Source organism: Emydura macquarii, unplaced genomic scaffold, assembly GCF_026122565.2.
Source record: "Emydura macquarii macquarii isolate MOO-44397 ecotype Brisbane River unplaced genomic scaffold, CSIRO-AGI_Emac_v2 contig_212, whole genome shotgun sequence".
Classification (NCBI taxonomy): Eukaryota; Metazoa; Chordata; order Testudines; family Chelidae; genus Emydura; species Emydura macquarii.
The window spans coordinates 5,547,294-5,566,318 of record NW_027130349.1 but is presented as its reverse complement, the minus strand read 5'-3'; the positions used below and the strand labels follow the sequence as shown (position 1 = coordinate 5,566,318).

The 19,025-nt window shown below is 40.4% G+C and overlaps 1 long non-coding RNA gene across 2 annotated transcripts; it reads right to left on the bottom strand.

Moving 5' to 3' along the window:
- Positions 1–447: 447 nt before the first annotated feature.
- LOC137151563 (uncharacterized) lies at positions 448–17,677 on the bottom strand. 2 transcript variants are annotated; one of them, XR_010919299.1, is made up of 3 exons: positions 17,614–17,677; positions 10,553–10,619; positions 448–884 (listed from the first exon to the last, which is right to left on the bottom strand). It is a non-coding gene; the product is annotated as an uncharacterized lncRNA (long non-coding RNA). The 2 variants fall into 2 exon arrangements; XR_010919298.1 differs by lacking the exon at positions 17,614–17,677 and adding an exon at positions 11,879–11,932.
- Between the last annotated feature and the right edge of the window lie 1,348 nt (positions 17,678–19,025).

Here is a 19,025-nt window from a genome sequence, read left to right as displayed (position 1 = left end):
ATAGCTACAGACAAACACATCAGCTCTAACACAAAATTTAGCTAATTATTGCCTCTAGTTGAGGAAAATATGCAGTACAGAAATAGAACATTTTTTTCTCATTGGTGATTTTGGTGAAGAATATCCCCTATAGGCTGATAATAGAGCTCCATTCTAACTTTGTTTTTCAAGTAAATTATTACCCAACCCCAAGACATCTGTAACAGCATTCATTATTCCATTAGCTTCTGGTGTCCTTTGTTTGTCTTTAAAGTCTTTGTAACAATCCATTAGTCCATGGACCTCAGATTGAGTCTAGGATAATTATGCTCGATAGTGCTGTATCAGGATATCTGAACCAATGTCTAAACTATAGGGCCCGAATCACTTTTAACCAGCCATTAAGTGACATGGTTGCTCTATTCATGTTTGGTGCTGCTACAGAACGTGATGAATATATTATTGCTAGTAACAGAGGAAGCCAAGGATACAGCTCTGGTTCAGGTTGTCTGGCCTGCCCACTCACCTTGTATGGATCCCAGACCGCCGCCCAGGATCCAAGGAAAGAGGAGGAGAGCGGAATGCTGATATTGAGACAGGAATGGATCCACTTGTGAATCTGAAGGGAATGACTGAGCTTACCACAGCTAGGCAGTGTAGTGAATGTGGGTATACAAACCTGGGTATGTTTTTTAAAAAGGTGCCATGTGGACACAACGAAACTCTACTTGTTGTAACTAAGGCAGCGTTGCAATCTGTGAGAGGTGATTGGAGAATTTAATCAAAAACTGAATTCTGATGACAGACAGGAACAGCCATTTTCACTGTATTTTCTCTCCCTCTCTCCCCCCAATATTCTGATCAGATTGAAAGCCTGCTCACACAATAGCATCTGTAGGCCCCATCTGTAATAGAAGAAAAAGAGTGAATTTGTGACCCAACAAAGAACTGCAACAAGACACTTCGAAAGAATAGATACCAGGTGGTGAGTCATGTCTTAAATCTGACTTTATGATGATTAATGTTGTAGACATGGGGAATGCGAAGCTTCCTTGTGAGCAAACCAAAAAAGGGCATGGGCCAAATTCTGCTTAGAGCTAAGCTGACACAGCACAGCACCCCGTTACTTGTGCTAAGGTGGCGTAAGCATTCTTTTGTATTGCCGTTATTATTATTATTTTATTTGTTCGCAGTATGGTAAAGCATGGAGAGGCTTCCATCGTGCTAGGCATTGCACAAAGACATAGGATGAGACAGTCCTAGCCTTGAAAATCTTGCAATCCAAATAGATGAGTGTGGGAGGGGAAACAGAGATGAAGTAACTCACCCAAGGTCAATGGCAGAGAAGAGAACAAAACCCAGATCTCCTGGCTCCCAGTTCAGTGCCCTATACACAGTCCCTCCCCAATATAACATTGCCCTACTTTTGCTGCTGCTGTGTGGATGGAGAGTTGCCCCATGCTGTGTTATAGCTACTTACTGGCTATAGGGGGCTGGAAACATTGCTGAGAATCATTGAAGCATAGGGCTGGCTTGGCCAACCTTGCCTCTTTTCTCCTGCTACCCTGGCGGCAGGAAAGGGCGTGTGGTATCAGAACTGTTACATGCATTCTATGCTACCAAGGGTTCACCCGTACCCTTTTGTACCAAGAAAAACATCCCATTTTTGACTAATGAATTTCATTCTCAGTAAAGCAACAAACTACTACTGCAGAAAGGCTTGAAGTCCAGTTCTCAATACTGGCCTAAAAATTGGTAAGCACAAAAATGAATTTGCCTCATATGTTAGGTTCGGATTTATAGTGTGGTGTATACTTTTTATAACAGTTTGTACTATGTTTTATATTTTAGCTGTTTGTGCAACAGTATAAGGGGAACTTTATCTGTAAATAAATACTCATGTAACATGACTTGAGATTATCACCAAAACTAGACTGTACCATTAGCATTAGGCTGTATCTACATGAGAAAGTTGTACCAATTGAGACTGATAAGGAACTGATTTAAGCTAAATTAATGTAAGGCACTACTTTTAAACCAAAAAGAAAGTCCTCCTCACAAGGGGGTTGCTCTGAGTTAACTAACCCGGTTTATAATTTAGTACAATTTTCTCATGTCGACAAGATGTTAAATTGCTTGCTTGTATCTCCATCCAAGTTTGAGGAGTACAATGGATTTATGAGAGAAATAAATTGGTGGGGGGTTTTGGAATGTGCTGGATTGTATCTGTTCTTGGAAAAACATTTATGTACTCAAATAAATGTTTTAACTGAGCCACAAAGAATGGGGCAAATTATTTTCATGACATTCATGGGGTTTGCAGCCTAGTCTCAGAGACTTGCCAGCACGGGAGCTCACTGAGCATACATTTTACTGTTGTTGTTGTAATATAATGTATTTCAAGGCAGGCGAGGTCCTCTATAAAGGGAGCTCCACATCACTTGAGTGTGTGTTGGGCGGGCAGGCCAGGGAGTGAGGCAGGAGATTGTATATCTGGTGTTACTGTATAATTCACAAAAGTTGTCTCCTGACTGTGTTCCCCTCTGACATTCTTGGCACACAAGCAGAAGGAAAGCTACCTCTTATCTCAGAGATTGCCTCCTTTAAACATATACACCCATGCAGGAGGATTGTCCTTTTGAAACTTGGGCTGAGACATTTTACCAAGTGTCTGCAAACATTCAGACACACAAATCTACTGCTGTTAACTGCAAGCCCATTGTCTACCCAGTGACAGTTTTCTCTGAAAGTTACTTACCAGGGGTGAGTGTTGATCAAGCAAATGAATCAAAAGTAGCTGAAGCCTCTACCTGTGAATTGTGCTGCTGTTAGTTTAAACAACATGAATATAATTGTGCTTATTCAGGGTTGAGTCAGGAGAGGTTTGGATAGTGGAGGAAGAGCATTCAAACAAGGAAAGAGTTCCCAGTAATGATCTGAAGCATAAGAATGATGGGTAGTTTGTATCCTTGATTGGAGTGTCACTATGAAGCACAGTCATTCAGCTAAGCATAAACATTTCTGTCTTTTTAATAACATAAAATATTGCTGGACATGGTACAAGCTTCATAATAAGAAGTTCAGACCTAAACTTTCCAAAGGGACTAGTGATTTTGGATGCCTCAATTTTTAAGTGCCCAACTTGATACCTTAAAGAGGCCTGATCTTCCAAAGGTTGGTGCTCAGCACTGTTTGAAAATCAGGACCATTTAAGGTATCAAGATGGGCACCTAAAATCACTAGTCACTTGAAAATGTATACCTCAGTGCTTAGGTCTGGCTTTAGGATTTGAGAGTGTATTCTTGAATGACTTCCTATTACCACAGTCTGTGCTTTTCCCCATCTCCTCAAGTTGGCTTCCCTTCTTTACCATCTCTCTTCCTCTATTTTACTCCCTCTGCCTAAGACGAGCTACCTGAAATCTAGTGAATTGTGCTGGGAGCTCAGTGAATCTCATAACTATATGGTAAATTTCCTGGTTTCCCATGAGTTAGAGCTTTCTTCCCCATCAGTAGTTTTGCAGTCCCTCCATCTTGCTCTGATAGCTTTGGAGACCTGTTTAGTGTGGTGTTGCCATTTATTATTTGTACGGTAGTTGTGTCGAAATGGCCTATTTAGGGTTCAGGCCCCCATTGTGCTAGGCACGATGCATGTACACAGGTGCCAGTACACCTTGTTCCAAAGAACTTATCGTCAAAGAGGAGTGTGCTGGTGGATACCACAAATGGATGGGGGAAGCACAAGCAATACAATTAAAGTGATTAAATTATTCTTATGTTCAAGTACCAACTAATTCCATTCTTTCTTAGCTGCCATATGCTTTGCAGTGTCCTTTAGAATAAATATTACATTTAATTCTCAGTTTCAAAGTTAATTCTGTTTTTGTGCCGGTTTATACCTTCTAAATTTTACCCTATATATCTGTTTGCAGGTCATCCTGTAACCTTGCCATTGCATGTAGACCCACAGCTATGGTGGATGTTTCACTTGTGAACATTAGCCTCTCATGTTCCACCTGACATTTAAGGTCAAGTCCAAGGCCATCCAGTTAAATTTGCAATCAGACTGTTAAATGGTGGATTATCATTGCTTCATGCTTTCACCCGATGGAAAAAGGCCCTGAATTTTCATAGAATGAATGTGGAAAGCACTTGTCTGCAAAACCGATGGAGTGGATTTTCCATAAAATTGTTGAAGTGACAGTGGAAGATTTGAGACAGATGAAATCCAAGATAAATTCATATTTGCATTAAATTTCTGGTCCAAGCATACTGACTAGCTGGGCTACCTTCAATGAACAGGTCAATTTTTTGAGTGTGTAGACCTCTGTGGTTGCAAGTAGATTATAACAAATCTCAATATTTTCTTCTTTCTCACATTTGAATTTGCTGGGAGTAATCAGGGACCTCCCAGCTTTCTGACATCATAGCTATGGCAATGGTGGTACCCCTTGTCTGAGTTCCCAGGGAAGACAGAGATTCCATTATAGAGACAGGAGCTTGTGAGCTGAAAATGGAGCTTTTGTTTTTTTGCTGCTTTTACAGATTTCTCAGGGGTGTGAGGGGAAGCACTTGATATTAAATAAACCCAGGAGGGCCTCTGTTTCCTGTACTCCAACCACCATTTTGCCTGGCCCTGGGAATAAGGTAATTTCTGCACTCACTGGCAGTCACTTCTGCCTTCACAACAGCAGCAGCAATTGAGTTCCTAGTGGAGGCAAGAATTTGATTTAGAGAAAACCACAGTTTGTGGAGGAGGCTAACATTTCACAGCCTGTATAGGGTTTAATGACCAGGCCAATAGTTATAATGGTGACACTCATGCTCTGAGTTAGATGCTCCCTGCCCCAACAAAGTTACACGCTGACTTTATGAAGACATGCACAACTCCTTGTGTTAAGGACCCTCGTCCCTTATTCATTCTGCTTGCAGGTCAGTGACTGTCTCTGTCATTTAGGGCTCCAGACTAAAGGCTTAGGGTGACCAAGTGAAAAACCAGGATGCTGGAGGCAGGGGAGAGGGGAATAAGGATGTGTGTGGGCAAGTGACAAAGCAAACAGTACCCACTTCTCTCTCTCCTCACTGCAGCTACTTCTGGCGTTGTCTTGACTGTCACCTTGTGAATTTGCCTCTGTGCGGAAGTGGGCTGGTTCATGGATTTGTGTGGAGGGGGAAGCTCACTAGAAGGGCTGGAGCAGGGAGAGCAGAGTATCAACAGGGAGGTCCTTGAAGCTCACCTGCCCTCAGACAATCTGTCATCAGTTTGACCAGCTTAGTTGGCTGATGGTTCTTTCAGGTGGCCAGTCTGCAGGAGTTTACACAAACCAGGACAAAACGCTGTTTTGCTGTAAAATCAACAGGGGCAGCGGGACAGATCCTAAAAGCAGGAACATTCCCAGCTTTCAAGAATATGTGGCCACCCTACTTAAAAAGGAGCCTCGACTACGTCCCATGTCTCTGTCTGCTCTGAACTGTCAGTGTCTGGTGTTCTTCTTGCCTGGCACTTTTTGTGAATCCCAATTAAGCAAATTTGTCCAAATTCGTCTTGGGTTGGAGCATAACCTGAACTGAGATGTGCTTCAGATCATTCTCACATCAGCCTCTGCCCAAGTGGCTGATAAATCCCCACTGACACGGTTAGCAGGAGAGTTCATTGATCCAACAGTTCAGATCTAGATGCTGGCAATGAGGTGTGTGCTAATGCTACATGCCGGGGTAAAAATACCAGTACAGGACTTCTGGGTTACATGTGCATAATGGGAGGCAAAGCACCAGGGGAAATGAGTGCAGGAGACCCGGTGTATTCTTTGTAACAGCTGGCTTGCTGTATTATGTGATTGCCAGACACACACAGGACCAGCAAAACCACTTCAGTTGGTGCAAGTAGGCTTTTCCATCCACACTATGGAGAAAGCATGCTAGAGAGACCTATTCTGGCCTCATCCAATACTGAGACTCATTTCCTGTCGATGGCCAATACACACACTCACTATTGCTAAACAAGGCCCAATATCTGGCATTGATCTTGCTTCCAGCTGCCTCTGAAAGCGTGTCATGTGTGGACATTAGCTAATCTGCCATTCACAGTGAATTTGGAATGAGACTAGAGCTCACCTTTTTGGCCCAATATAAACAAGGCCTATATGTTTTCCCCATGTTCATGTAGGGGCTTTTGGTGCCATTACATTTTTCAGCTTCTCTTCTCAGGCCTTTGTGTCTCCCAGGTCAGCCCTTTGCAGCTGCGCCAGCTTTCTGAAACAGGCCACGTCACTTCACTCTGCTTTAGTCCTTTCCAAAACACCTCTGTGCTGCCTCCACCCATGGAGCTGTTGAGCAGATCTTCATTCCTGTTGTTAGTTACCCCACTTCGTCCCTCTCCTGACTGCCTGTCCCTACGCGTTCTCACACACCTCTTTCTGAAGACATGTCCTTTGGTGTACCCGCTGTGCTTTGTGAGATCCATGTAGGAGCCACACACTGAAGAATGTAGTTGTGTTTGATTGTATTATTAAACAGGTTGCTGTGACAGGCAGACTGAAAAAATAGGCCTGGGAACATGGAGTCCTAGCTTTGGCTCAGTCTGAAGTCTTCCTCACTTAGAGTACACACCCCAATGGCAGGATGGTGTGGTGTGTGATTTATTACTATTTTCATGGTGAGGGCCAGCTCTCCAGGTGCTATAAATGAGGATAGCACTGTTGAAGTCAATGGCGCTCTACTGATTTCTGTCTGCCCCAGTTCCATCTCCTGTCTCCTAGGAGGCACGTCTCTCACGAATAGTTGTTCTCCATAGGTAACAAGCCTCAAATCCTGTAAACCCTTAGTTGCAAGGGTAAATAATTCAATGGGACCGTGTGTGAGTAAATGTTACCCATGTGAGGAAGGGTCTCCAGAATCTAAGCCTTAGTAAGGAGATGTTTACTATGCAACAAAGCGTATCAGGAAATGTGGGTGAAAGTGCTATATGCTGGGCATATAGTTGTTTTTAACAAATTACATAGTACAAACTCAGGCCCTCTAGACAAAGAGGCCTGTAATGCTGTTCTGATTTATGGATATCAGAAACAGGGGCAGGAAACTGCCTACATCACAATAACCTGAACTCCACCTTATGTCAACAAACCATACAAACAGAAGGACACAACCACAGGCTTTTGCACTGCCTGGTACTGTACACCGTAACCTGCTCGCTTGTTGAACAGAAAGAAAAACAACATGACTAGCCTGTTCTGATGGCAAGCAGATAAACACTCATTCCACTCAGATGTGTATTGTTTCCTTCCCTCTCTTTGGCTCTATCTGCCACCCCGAAACATGATAAGTCTTTTCTTTTTAGAGGCTTCTGTTTGAGTTTGTGCTAGTTTCAATGCAGTCACTCAAAGCTAAGATGTGGACATGCTTGTTGAATTGTTAACTCAAGTCCCAAGGAACAGTGCAGCTAGGAAAATGTAAAGATTATGATTAACCAAGTGATTCCTGGTATGAATCAGTGTCATTTGCAGTTGATTTATTATTATTTTAATCCTACTTGCTGTTAATTTAGGGCTGAGAGCTGGAGGGGAAGGAATTGGCACAGACAAAACTAAGTAAGGGATCAACTGATGTAGGTACTTAATTGTATTTTCTGGTATAAAAGCCTTTGATTTAGTCATACTCTGTCTGTAGCTACCTTTCAGCACAGACACCCTGGGGAGATAGGAGTAGCAACCAGAAATTCAGCAGTGACAGAAACTGTAACTAAGTTAAGCCAATAGATACAGACTCCAAGAGGTTCCCCGCTGATTATAAACTTTATCTTACAGGATCATATAAATTAGAGAGGGAAAAGACCTACTTGACTCATCCATTTTGATGCTCAGTGCAGTATTGTTCCCTAAAATATTATTCATATTTACTGGTTTGTGGTAGCGTGTAGGGATCAGGGCTCTATCGGGCTGGGCACTGTACAAACACATAACAAAAAGAGGGGCCATGCTTCAAAGAGCTGACGTATTTGATTCAGAGAACATCTCATTCTGGGCTTATCTACCAGTTCCTGCAAAGTGTCCCAGAGGGATGTGATTTGTAAAGCACTCTTAACGTGTTGCACTCTAATTGCCCCATGTGGATCCTGCTGGTGCGTTCTAAAAGGTACCTACTTCACGTTAATGCTGCAAACTAGGAACCTGGTAGAGCACACTCGCACGGTCTACCTGGGAAGCACCACGTGGGGGGTCACGCCCCTCTGGCGCACTTTGCTACACTTTGTAGACAAGCCATCCGACTTGAATGGCTACTGGGTGCATTAGGGATGCCAGACATTAACAGAAGTGTAATAAAATATTAGGGACACTCCTACAGTAGTTTCTGTCACAAATGGGATTGTCTCGTACCACAAAGCATTTGAGAGAATGTTATTCATCCCACTAAATTTATCCTAAAGGATAACAATCCATTTTTAAAAATTTTATTTGAAGACACTTTGTTTTGTAATATGCCTAAGTCAACATTTTCTAAACTTTTAAAAAGTGAGTCCCTTTTCAGGAAAAGGAAACTAATTGCAACCCCACTATGTGGGTATTAATATAAATTCATGTGGGAAGGTCTTTATCTTCCATGACCCTTCCCTCAGCTAGTCTTCACACTTCCCAGAGGGGCTCTTCTCACACTTTGGAAAACACTTCGCAAAAACTGTGGTTCTTTTGTACTTTAGAAATCCCTGTTTCCCCTCCTTCCTAAAGTCTGACTGCAGTCTTTAGCTTTTAAAGATCTGGCTGCTGTGAGGAAAGTGTATTTTCCAACTCAGACATGAATAGGTCTCTGCACATGTTGTTGTTCTCTGATTAATTATCAACAGTAGATTTTTTACATCACCTTTCTCAGTGCTGTTATTTTTTTTCTCTACTTATCCTGGCCATAGTTTAGCTGCATTAATATATGTTTACTTTACTATTGCCTACACTGTGTCTTCCTCTTCTGTTAAGAGATGGTTCTTTTTGGTTTTTGAAATATGTAAAGGGGATGGAGGCATGTGTTCTGTCCTTGTAGTCATGTATTTTTCCTTTTTACAAAGCCAAACAATAAAATGCAATTCAGAAAGACACAACAGCCTGTTTTTTAGTGCAGCACTAAATCCTCTCACCCCCACGCATCTAGAAATCTTACTTTTCAACACTTACTTTGCCTACCAGTCATGACACTGACCTCCTTTGTACAGCACATTGAGATCGACTGATGAAAAATGCTGTAAAAGAGCTAGGTTCAATTTTTTGTTCTTGTTTGTATTATGGGAGCACCTAGAGCCCTGGCTCTCAACCTTTCCAGACTACTGTATCCTTTTCAGGAGGCTGATTTGTCTTGCGGACTCCAAGTTTCACCTCCCTTAAAACCTACTTGCTTACAAAATCAGACATGAAAATACAAAAGTGTCACAGCGGGCTATTACTGAAAAATTGCTGACTTTCTCATTTTTACCATATAATTATAAAACAAATCACTTGAAATACAAATATTATACTTACATTTCAGCGTATGGCGTATAGAGTAGTATAAACAAGTCATTATCTGTATGAAATTTTACTTTGTACTGAATTTGCTAATGCATAGTATGCAGCCTGTTGTAAAACTAGGCAAATATCTAGATGAGTTGATGTACCCGCTGGAAGACCTCTGCGTATCCCCAGGGGTATGTGTACTCCTAGTTGAGAACCACTGTCCTAGAGGTCCCCAAACAAGATAGGGTAAATTGTGCTAAGAATGACACACCAGAAAAGGGAGAAACAGTTCCTACCCTGAAGAGCTCACAGTCTAAATAGACAAGACAGATAATGGGCAGAACTGAGAATAGACTACAGGTCTCTTCTGACTCCCAGCCCAGATGCCTCATCTACTTCACCAAACTGCATCTCTAGATTTGTTATGGTTGCCTTTATTTATTAAATGAATGTCTAAACACAACCTCTTTTGACTTATTCCAACTTTTATTTTGTGTCACATTCTTCTGGCAAGATTCATGCTTCAGTAGCCATTCAGTACACTAGTGACTTTGAGTCAATTTTGCAGCTTTTGGGTCAGATGTAAAAGTGAGGCCCTAAACTTCCTGCAGTTTCATTCGGTGATGGCACACTTCTTTGCCTCCTGGTCTGATTGTCCTGTGTTCCTGTGTGGTGTTAAACAACTGCTGTGTGATCCACCTTAGAGATGGTTTCACTCTGGCAGCAGGTCAAAGCTGCTCTGGCATGTATGTGTTGCTTGTGAAGCATTTTGGGATCCTGTGGTGTCCTTTAGATATAAGTGTAAAAAAGGCTGCTAGAATGATTATAGTTGGATATAGTAGGATATAGCTAGAAGCATCATGGCAATAGAACAAGCCTGCTCATAAGGAAAGTAATTGGAGCAAAATTCATGCTTTTCCAGCATGTATAAATAGTTACCGGTAAATCTGCACCTTAAATTCAGCACATTAGCTACAGATAACGTATACAATGAAATATGAAAGACATGCTGCATTTTAGTTTGCATATGTGTTGTGTGTACATGTGTGCAAACTGAAACCCCAAACTGGAATACTTCTGTACAATTAAATGCAGACTTACAGCTCCTGATGTCTTCTTCCCATTCACTGCCTTCACAGCTCAAGGTACACCATGAACCTAGCTGCACCTGAAATAATTCGATCTGTAGTAAGTAAACAAATGTTTGGAAAAGTTTTCAGCATAATCTTCCGTCTCATTAAATGTAGCACAGACTGATAACGCTCATCAGAGACAACAATTAAAAGCTGCACAATTTGGCTCACGGTTATCTGCAAGGTCAAAAAGTAGAACAGTTTGTATTAGTGAAGGTTCTGAAGTTCTCATTAATTCTTAATGCAAAGCCAAAATGTGAAAACACGCGCATGTACTAGTCAGTTCTGAAACACTGACTATCCCCAGCCTCAAACCCTTTCTAATCCCTAAAGACTGCTCCTGAAGTTTGGTACGTTACTAACACAAAACAGGCTACATTTAATTAAGGTTAACCTTGGGGCACTGACTGACAAAAGCCAAGGAATTCAGAGTGCAGCCTGGCATCCCGCTTGGCTTCCAAAATGTATTACGAACTATAGCTCTCTCTGAATTGTGTTCTCTCTCGGGACCATTTAGGATACAGCCTTACTTAGAATGGTGCAAAAGGACGCTGGTACAATTTTCATGAGGGATAAGGTGGGTGAGGTAATATCTTTTATTCAACCAACTTCTGTTGTTGAGAGGGAAAGTCAAGCTTTTGAGCTTACACAGAGCTCTTCTTCAGGTCACCTACCTTGGGTCTCTAACATTGTGAAACGAACATGGCTATAACAAAACGGCAAATGATAATTTTCATGATAAAAATACAAATGACCTGTGGTATTTGCTTTGTTCTGTTTTTTTTTTCTTCACCTCCTTTCTCTAGCTTCCTTTTTTTTGGTTAGCTCCTGTCTCTCATTTAACTTTCTATCATGCCTCTATCTCCTGTCCCCCTAAAATAGCCCTCCCACCCTCTCCTGACAGTGCTCTGCACCCTTCTTTATGTGTGTGCTTCTGTCCCTGTCTTGACCTCCTTTTTCAAGCCTCATTTGTTTCCTGGCCAGGCCTCTTTACTTCTGACCTTTCCAGGCTCCCTTTGATCTATCTTGCTATCTCTCTTGACTTCACCTACATTTTCCCTTTCTCTTACTCAGTTCAGGTCTCTCTCCATTGTCCATTCCAAGAGTCCTCCTGCTCGTAGTAGAAGATGAAGTTACTGGGGAGAGAGGGCCACAGAGTTCCCTTTACATTTCTAAAATGATACGTGGGGGGGAATAGCATTTTGTGCAGCAATCAAGCCAGTGATTTAGAAAAACAAACGTTTTTCAGAATAGAAGAAAGGATAGAAAATGACAGTTTAATCAGGGACTCTACCTTATTCCTCCTGACAGTCGAGCACTGATTCCTTTCTTTCTTTGTTGACAAAACTACACAGGCAGACTGTAGCTAAGGAAAGTACCCAATTTGGCCATGTGAGTCAAGCGAAAAGGAGCATGCAAACATTATAGTGCTGACTGCAGGACTGTGTCAGAATCCATGTCCTGGCTATATACCTAAGTGCCTGAACATTCTCTTCAGTTCATTTTGTCCTTGGATCACAATCATTGGAGCCAGGACAGAGAGACAAGCCAGGCATCCAGCCTGAGCCAAGCTGACCACTTGTATTTGCCTATTTCAGCTCTCTAGCTTTTTCCCTTTGCCCAGGCTCATTCTGTCTCTCTTGTTCCCTGTCCCTGGATCACTTAATTGCTATTGTGCCTGGAGCTATCTTTTCTCTCTCTCTCTCTCTCTCTCTCTCTCTCTTTTTAAATGGACCTAGCTTATATCTGTCCTTTAGCATTTTTATTTTTAGTCAAGATCTTGGCAGAAGGGTGGCCACTGGGCATTTTGCCACCTTGAACACACAAAATGTGCATCATCCCGATAAGAATGACAATGTCTTTCTTTCTGGGGCTGTGAATGGGAAGCTCCTGCAGCTACTGCTTGTGTGGTACCTGTGCTGTGGATAAACAGGGAATGCTAGTCTTTGCAGCTGTCAGTCCATTGGCTTTCATCAACACTAAAGTCCCCTTAAAAACGTGATCAAAGAACAGTTTGATCAACCAGCCTTCATCCTGTGTGCCCTGCTGTATGATCATTGCTATATGAAGGGTAGTCTGTGAACCTCAAATCCTGGGGAACCCACAAAAATAGAGAAACATCTTCATAGGAATCTTATTGATTTTACTGTGCTTGATAATATTCCTAAGCACTTTGTGAATTAAAAAGCACTTACTGGTCCCAGTGATCACTTTGAGGTGTGTCACGGCTTCTAGCTAAGACAAAGCCAAGTGGCTTTGTCCCAGTAGCTCAGCTTGTGCACTAGTGCAGTCCCAGAGGGAGACACTGTTGCTGAGGGGTGGGGCACATCGCATATAGAGAGGCTTCTGCCACGGCATGGGAGGGCTTTGCGAACTTGCAAAGGTTCTTTAGAGCTGTTCACTACTGAAATCTCAGACAAAACACTTTCATCTGGGAACAACATGCCATGTTAATTTCTACCTGGGATCAATAAGACACTCTCCTAGGACTAAAACATACAAAATATACGTCAGATTCAGTCTGCATTTAAAAAAAAGTATATATATTTTTCCTCCGAATTTCTCTGAAAATATAGAACCTTCAGTTCAAAAGTCGGGTCCCAAGCAATCATGGGATTTTTTAACAAAAGAATATGTTTTTGGTTCTTTTTCTTTGCCTCTCAGTTTCTGCAACACTGAGGTCGAGAGACTTGCTGGTTTTTTTTAAATGGAAGCTGAGATTATCACAATACTACAGAAGTTGGGGGCTTTATGAACAACACCAAATACAGCAACATTACTGATAAAATTGTGACAGTTGTCAACACTGTATAAATTAATTACAATGAAGAGCAACTTTCCTAAGGTAATTTTGATTTCCTGCGGGACAGAATAGGATATGAGAAACTGTATGTAATAAAGGTTCCCAGGCTTATCAAAGAGAAAATGTCTCAACATTTTTTCAAGTCTTCATATTAATTTTTGATGCACATAATTAAAAGTCAAATACAAACATTTAATAAAAATATAATAAAATAAAACCGCTAAAAATACATGTAAATATACATACACCTACAAACAAGGAGGTGGTGATTGATAGCCTATCAGAACTGATATAAAATACATGAAAGTAATAACATGCTATAATAAATCTGGGAGGTTGGAGTTTAATGTATCATTTCACAGAATAATGTAATTAAAATGTGTAACTATTTTGTAACTTCTAATTTATAGCAGAGAAGAATCAGCTAACACTTACATAGGTCTTGGTGAAAAGGGTCTGACCATTGTGCTAGGGGCTGTGCAATGCAAAATAATCCATAGGATCTACTGGATTCTAACTCGTTTATGCCACGTGGGCACACTGTCAGTTGCCCAACGGTGATGCTACATTAGCTACATTCAGAGATGGGCCTTTCAGTATTTCCCTGTAGTGCTTATGTGGCCATATTGTGTCTTATATTCGCAACTCCTGACCCCTGTTTCCTTTTCAGGTGTGATGGTGAAACTCACTTTTAAGTAGAGCTGGTGAAGAAAACTAGTTCAATGGCAAATAGAGAGTCCACAACATTAATTTTTTGTATGTGGGAGAGTTTCATTGATTTTTACATCGGGCCAATCTAAACAATATATTTCATTTCAGGTCAGGACAACACAAAGCAAAACATTTCAGTTTGTCAAACTGAACTGAAACATTTCACTTTGGGTCAGTTTTACATTAATCCATGTTTGCCTCAGCTGCCACCATGTCTCACAGGAGATAGTTGAGTGCCTCACATCCACTATTTCTGCTGTGGGCTGGGCTTACTGGCTGGTCTACATCTCTCATGATGCAATGTGGTCTCCCCTCTAGTGCATCATAGGAGCTGTGCTGCAGCATGAAAACTACAACTTCACTGCGGCAGCTCGAGGGAGCACAGACTAATGTCAAACCAAAACATTTTGATATAGGAATCTCTAAATGTTGTTTTGATTGAAAATGTCCAAAAGAAACATTTCAATATTTGTGACTTGAAATTCTTCTGAACTTCTCTGGACTGTTGTCTTTTCTGTTTCAATATTGAGACTTTTCATCCCAATTTGGGACAAAAACAAATCTCAAAAGATAGGAATTTCCCACAGGATGGACATTCTGTTTTTCTAGCTATAGTTTTAAGTTTTGTTAATGCTAATGGATTGTACCAAAAGGAGCATTTTTCCCTGGTTTGGGCTTTTTAATTATGCTAATAATTGTCTCTTTCCCTCTCCTCCTTTTCTGGTATGAAAACCTTGAAAATCAACAATGTACTGTACAAAGGAAAAAGCAGTAATGAGAGAGGCAAGGTCACACATCTGCTGCTTTCCACACTTTCTTATCTGTGACATCACAGGCGTCAAGGCCTTTCTATTCATTAAAACAGTTGAATCATTGCAAATGATACAAACTGACTAAATCTGTGGCCTTCTGCCTTAGTCATAATAGAGGTCTTCTTGATAGGGAAGATGTTCTCTAACCAGATTGAGTGGAGGGAAGAAGAAATGAAGGGTTTTGTGTAAATACAACAGGTACCCTATTGCTGTCAGTATGCCTTGGACTAACAAACTGCAAAGCATTTCATAAGGATTCATTTCCTGAGAGAAGAGGCTAGTGAACACAGACTTATGCAGCTGAGATGGTGGTGCAATTCCATTCCTCTCTACAGAACTTCTGCAGGCCCAGAACCAACACAATAACATTAACATAAAAATAATTTAAAATACTAATTGCTAAAGTGCCCATCAACATAGGCTACACTTAAAGTTTCCTCTGTTAATAATAAAGATGGGCCAGAAAGAAAACATCAGATTTGGGTGTAGGAATTGGAATCTGAACCCAGATTTGCATCTGAATTTTTCAGTTGGCTGATATATCCGTGCTGGGCTAAACCTAAAAGGCTGGTGCACGCCTTTCCCTCCTTCGGGCAGACTGGGAGTGCTGTGGGGAAATAGCTGAAAATGATAGTGTAGATTGAGGAGAATTTTTTTTAAATGGAGGAGAAGGGTTAAAAACTGTCCCCATCTAGCAGGCCCTTTTATAGTATGTATCACAGATGTGTCAATAGAATGCCAGTGAAAAAAACTACTAACTTCAAACCTCAGGCGTTGCATCTGGCCACATTTCACATTCTACAGCCACCACCAGGAGAACAATTATTCCCCAGTTCTGGCCACGTCTTTGTAAATGGCAAGTATCTTTGTAAATATCTCCTAATACATCAACTTTGTGACAACATAAACAGCTGATATTGAATTTCTGAAAAATATACCTGTGGCTATCGCCAGATTTGTCATGAAAATATTTGGCAAGATCATGACATAATCTAGAGGTGCGATTTCTTTCTGATGGATGTAAATTCCTATCTGCTTGGTGACTAATTCTTTGCATCTAGAACTACAACAGCTGTGAAAATTGGCATGATAACAAGTATATGGCCCTAATCTGTGCAGTGAAAAATTATCTGAAAATGGATGTATTGAAAATGGATAAAGCTGTTTAATAATGTCATGATTTTTTTCCTTCAGAAGAGTCAACCAGGAATTTGAATGACTTCAAAAGATGAGAATCAGAAGGAAAAGCAGTTTAAAGGAAAACTGCTGAGAGCAACTAGTAAATGTGGGTCCCATGGAAACTTGCTAAATGTCACTGTTAATAAAGGTGAGCCCCTTTGATTGCCAACATTATTCATGGATTTTAAGGCTAGAAGGGACCATTAGATTTGTCTAGTCTGACCTCCCATATATCACAAGCCATAGAATTTCCCCCAGTTACCCTGAATTGTTCCCAATAACTTGTTTGACTAAAGCGTATCTTCTAGAAAGGCATCCAGTCTTGATCTGAAGACATTAAGGGATGAAGAATCCACTGCTTCCCCCAGTAATTTGTTCCAATGGCTAATCACTTTCATTGTTAAAAAGTTGAGCCTTATTTCTATTTGAATTTGGTGGGCTTTAACTTCCAACCACTGGTTCTGTTATGCTGTTCTCTGCTATTTTAAAGAGCCCTGTAGCACCCAGTATCTTCTCCTCTTGAAAGTACTCACACCATAACTGAGTCACCTCTCCATTGTCTTTTTCATAAGTTAAACACTGCAAAGTATTTTCTCCAGCCCTCTAATTGATTTTGTGGCTTTTCCTGCATGCACTCCTATTTTCAGCATCCTTTTTAAAATCTTCAGGAGACACCAGTATTCTAGTATTGGTACCCCCAGTATCATACAGAGAGGTAAAAATCGCTTTCCTAGCATGCACTCCTATTTTCAGCATAAAATCTTCAGGAGACACCAGTATTCTAGTATTGGTACCCCCAGTAAAAAATCGCTTTCCTAGCATGCACTCCTATTTTCAGCATCCTTTTTAAAATCTTCAGGAGACACCAGTATTCTAGTATTGGTACCCCCAGTATCGTATAGAGAGGTAAAAATCGCTTTCCTAGTCACTACTCCCTGTTTTATGTAACCACACAGTTGATCTGTAACCAACAGGGGGCAGGTATATATATATTTTGCTAATTGTGTAAAGATAGCACAACTACCTAGGCACAGTATGGTTTTTTTAAACCTTTCTCTTGAACATTAGCTATTGGTCACTGCCGGAAGGAGGCAGAATGCCAGAATTTATGAATTAATGGATGATCTAAGCTGGTCTAATTACAAGTTGTGTTTTCTGTTTGTGAACCAATCCTGATATCTCTGTATATTCTTTTGAAATACTTACCATGTATTTGTGACAAGCAATGCACAGCATATTAGTTATTTTGTGAACTGTTCATCATAAATAACTGTCCCTATTTCTTTATTTAATTAGTGAAACTTTTAAATAGGAGAATAAGGAACTGCAAATCATGAATAGCAAACACTCTTGGTTATATGCAAATATATGTATTAACATGAAGAATATCTGTTCCCTAAACATCCATGTGAACAAAAACCTATTCACATGAATAGAGAATAATAAGTACAAACATGTCTGAACTGAACGATCATTTAGAATCTGAATGAATACTTGGGAACACTGTTTTTTGCAGGATCTTACCAGCTACAGTCCGGTCCTTTATGGAAACACTTATGTTTTTCCTTGGGGAACCTTCCATGTATTCCCCTTTCTCCCCCAAATTGTGGAGTCTTTGAAATCCCTTTCCATGTGGCTCTTCTTGATCAATAATACCTTTGTGATCTGACGCTCACCTGTAGAGGGACAATAAAAAGACATTAAGAAATATACAACCGAGCAACATGTAATAACCTCATTGTTACTTATTATAACTATAGCTGAAACCTTTTTTTTTTTTTTCCAAACTGTTTTCCATTGGAAATGTAGTTGTGTTGAAATCAAATTTTTTCACGGGACTATGTTGATTTTGATGAAATTGTCAGTGAGAAAATGTCAAAAAGAATTGTTTCAAATTTCTTGTTTTGTTTTGATAATGTCAGCTTTATCATTTTGATTAATTTCATCTAGACTTTTATGTTATATTAAAATATAAATGTAAATCTTATGTATATTATATTTAATATATGATATTTTATTATAATGGCTTGACATTATCAAAATGAAAGGTTTCAACCTTATCTAAACAAAATGTTTTAAAAGTTCTGTTCTGAGAAATTTCAATTTTTCATTCTTCGTTCCTTTTTGCAAACAAATCTTAAAATGTCAGAATTTCCTGCAGAATGGGAATGCCATTTTCTGACCGACTCTAATTATAAACAGTAGTCATTCAACTCTGTCAGATGTTTTATGCTAAGAATATCAACCACTTGCCTGTATGGTAAATGCATAACTAAGTCATAATCATAAGTGTGCCAAACATTTACGCACTTTCTACAACTGAAGAGTCTAACTACAGGCCCACTATGCACAGGATTCTTGCTAATATCCCTAGGGTCAGATTGTGCCATTCTTGTCATATGAGTAACCCCATTGGGAGTATTTCTGTAAGAATTGAAGGATCAGGTCCCTAGACAGTTAAGTAGAGAAAATATTGTTGTTTTATAACAGTAACAAGAAAGTTACCAGTGTAAGTTTGGGAGAGAAGCAAGAGATATATTGTACCACCAGAATTGTCAGTTGCTGTCTGTGAAGTATTCTGACTAGGACAGGAAAACATTACTTTAAAGTTGTGTAGCTCAGTAGTTCTTACCCAAGGCTACTTAATTAAAAAACCAGAAAAATACATTCTAAAGAAAACTATGAAACTGGGTATGTTAAAACAGTCTCGTGCTTAGAAACTTACTGTCGGGTCTTTCCTTATGAATAAAGGTAGGGTTGGGATGGAGAGTTTAAATGGTGTCTCCTGTCCTTAGAGCTTTCCTAGCAGCATTGGGGTTTGTCAGTGTTTCTCATTTGCCTCAGCCATTTCCAACTGCATTTGGCTGAAAGTTGTCAGCCTGAATGCACTGCCCTCCTCACATTTTCCCCCCAGTATCCAAAAATTATCAGCATCA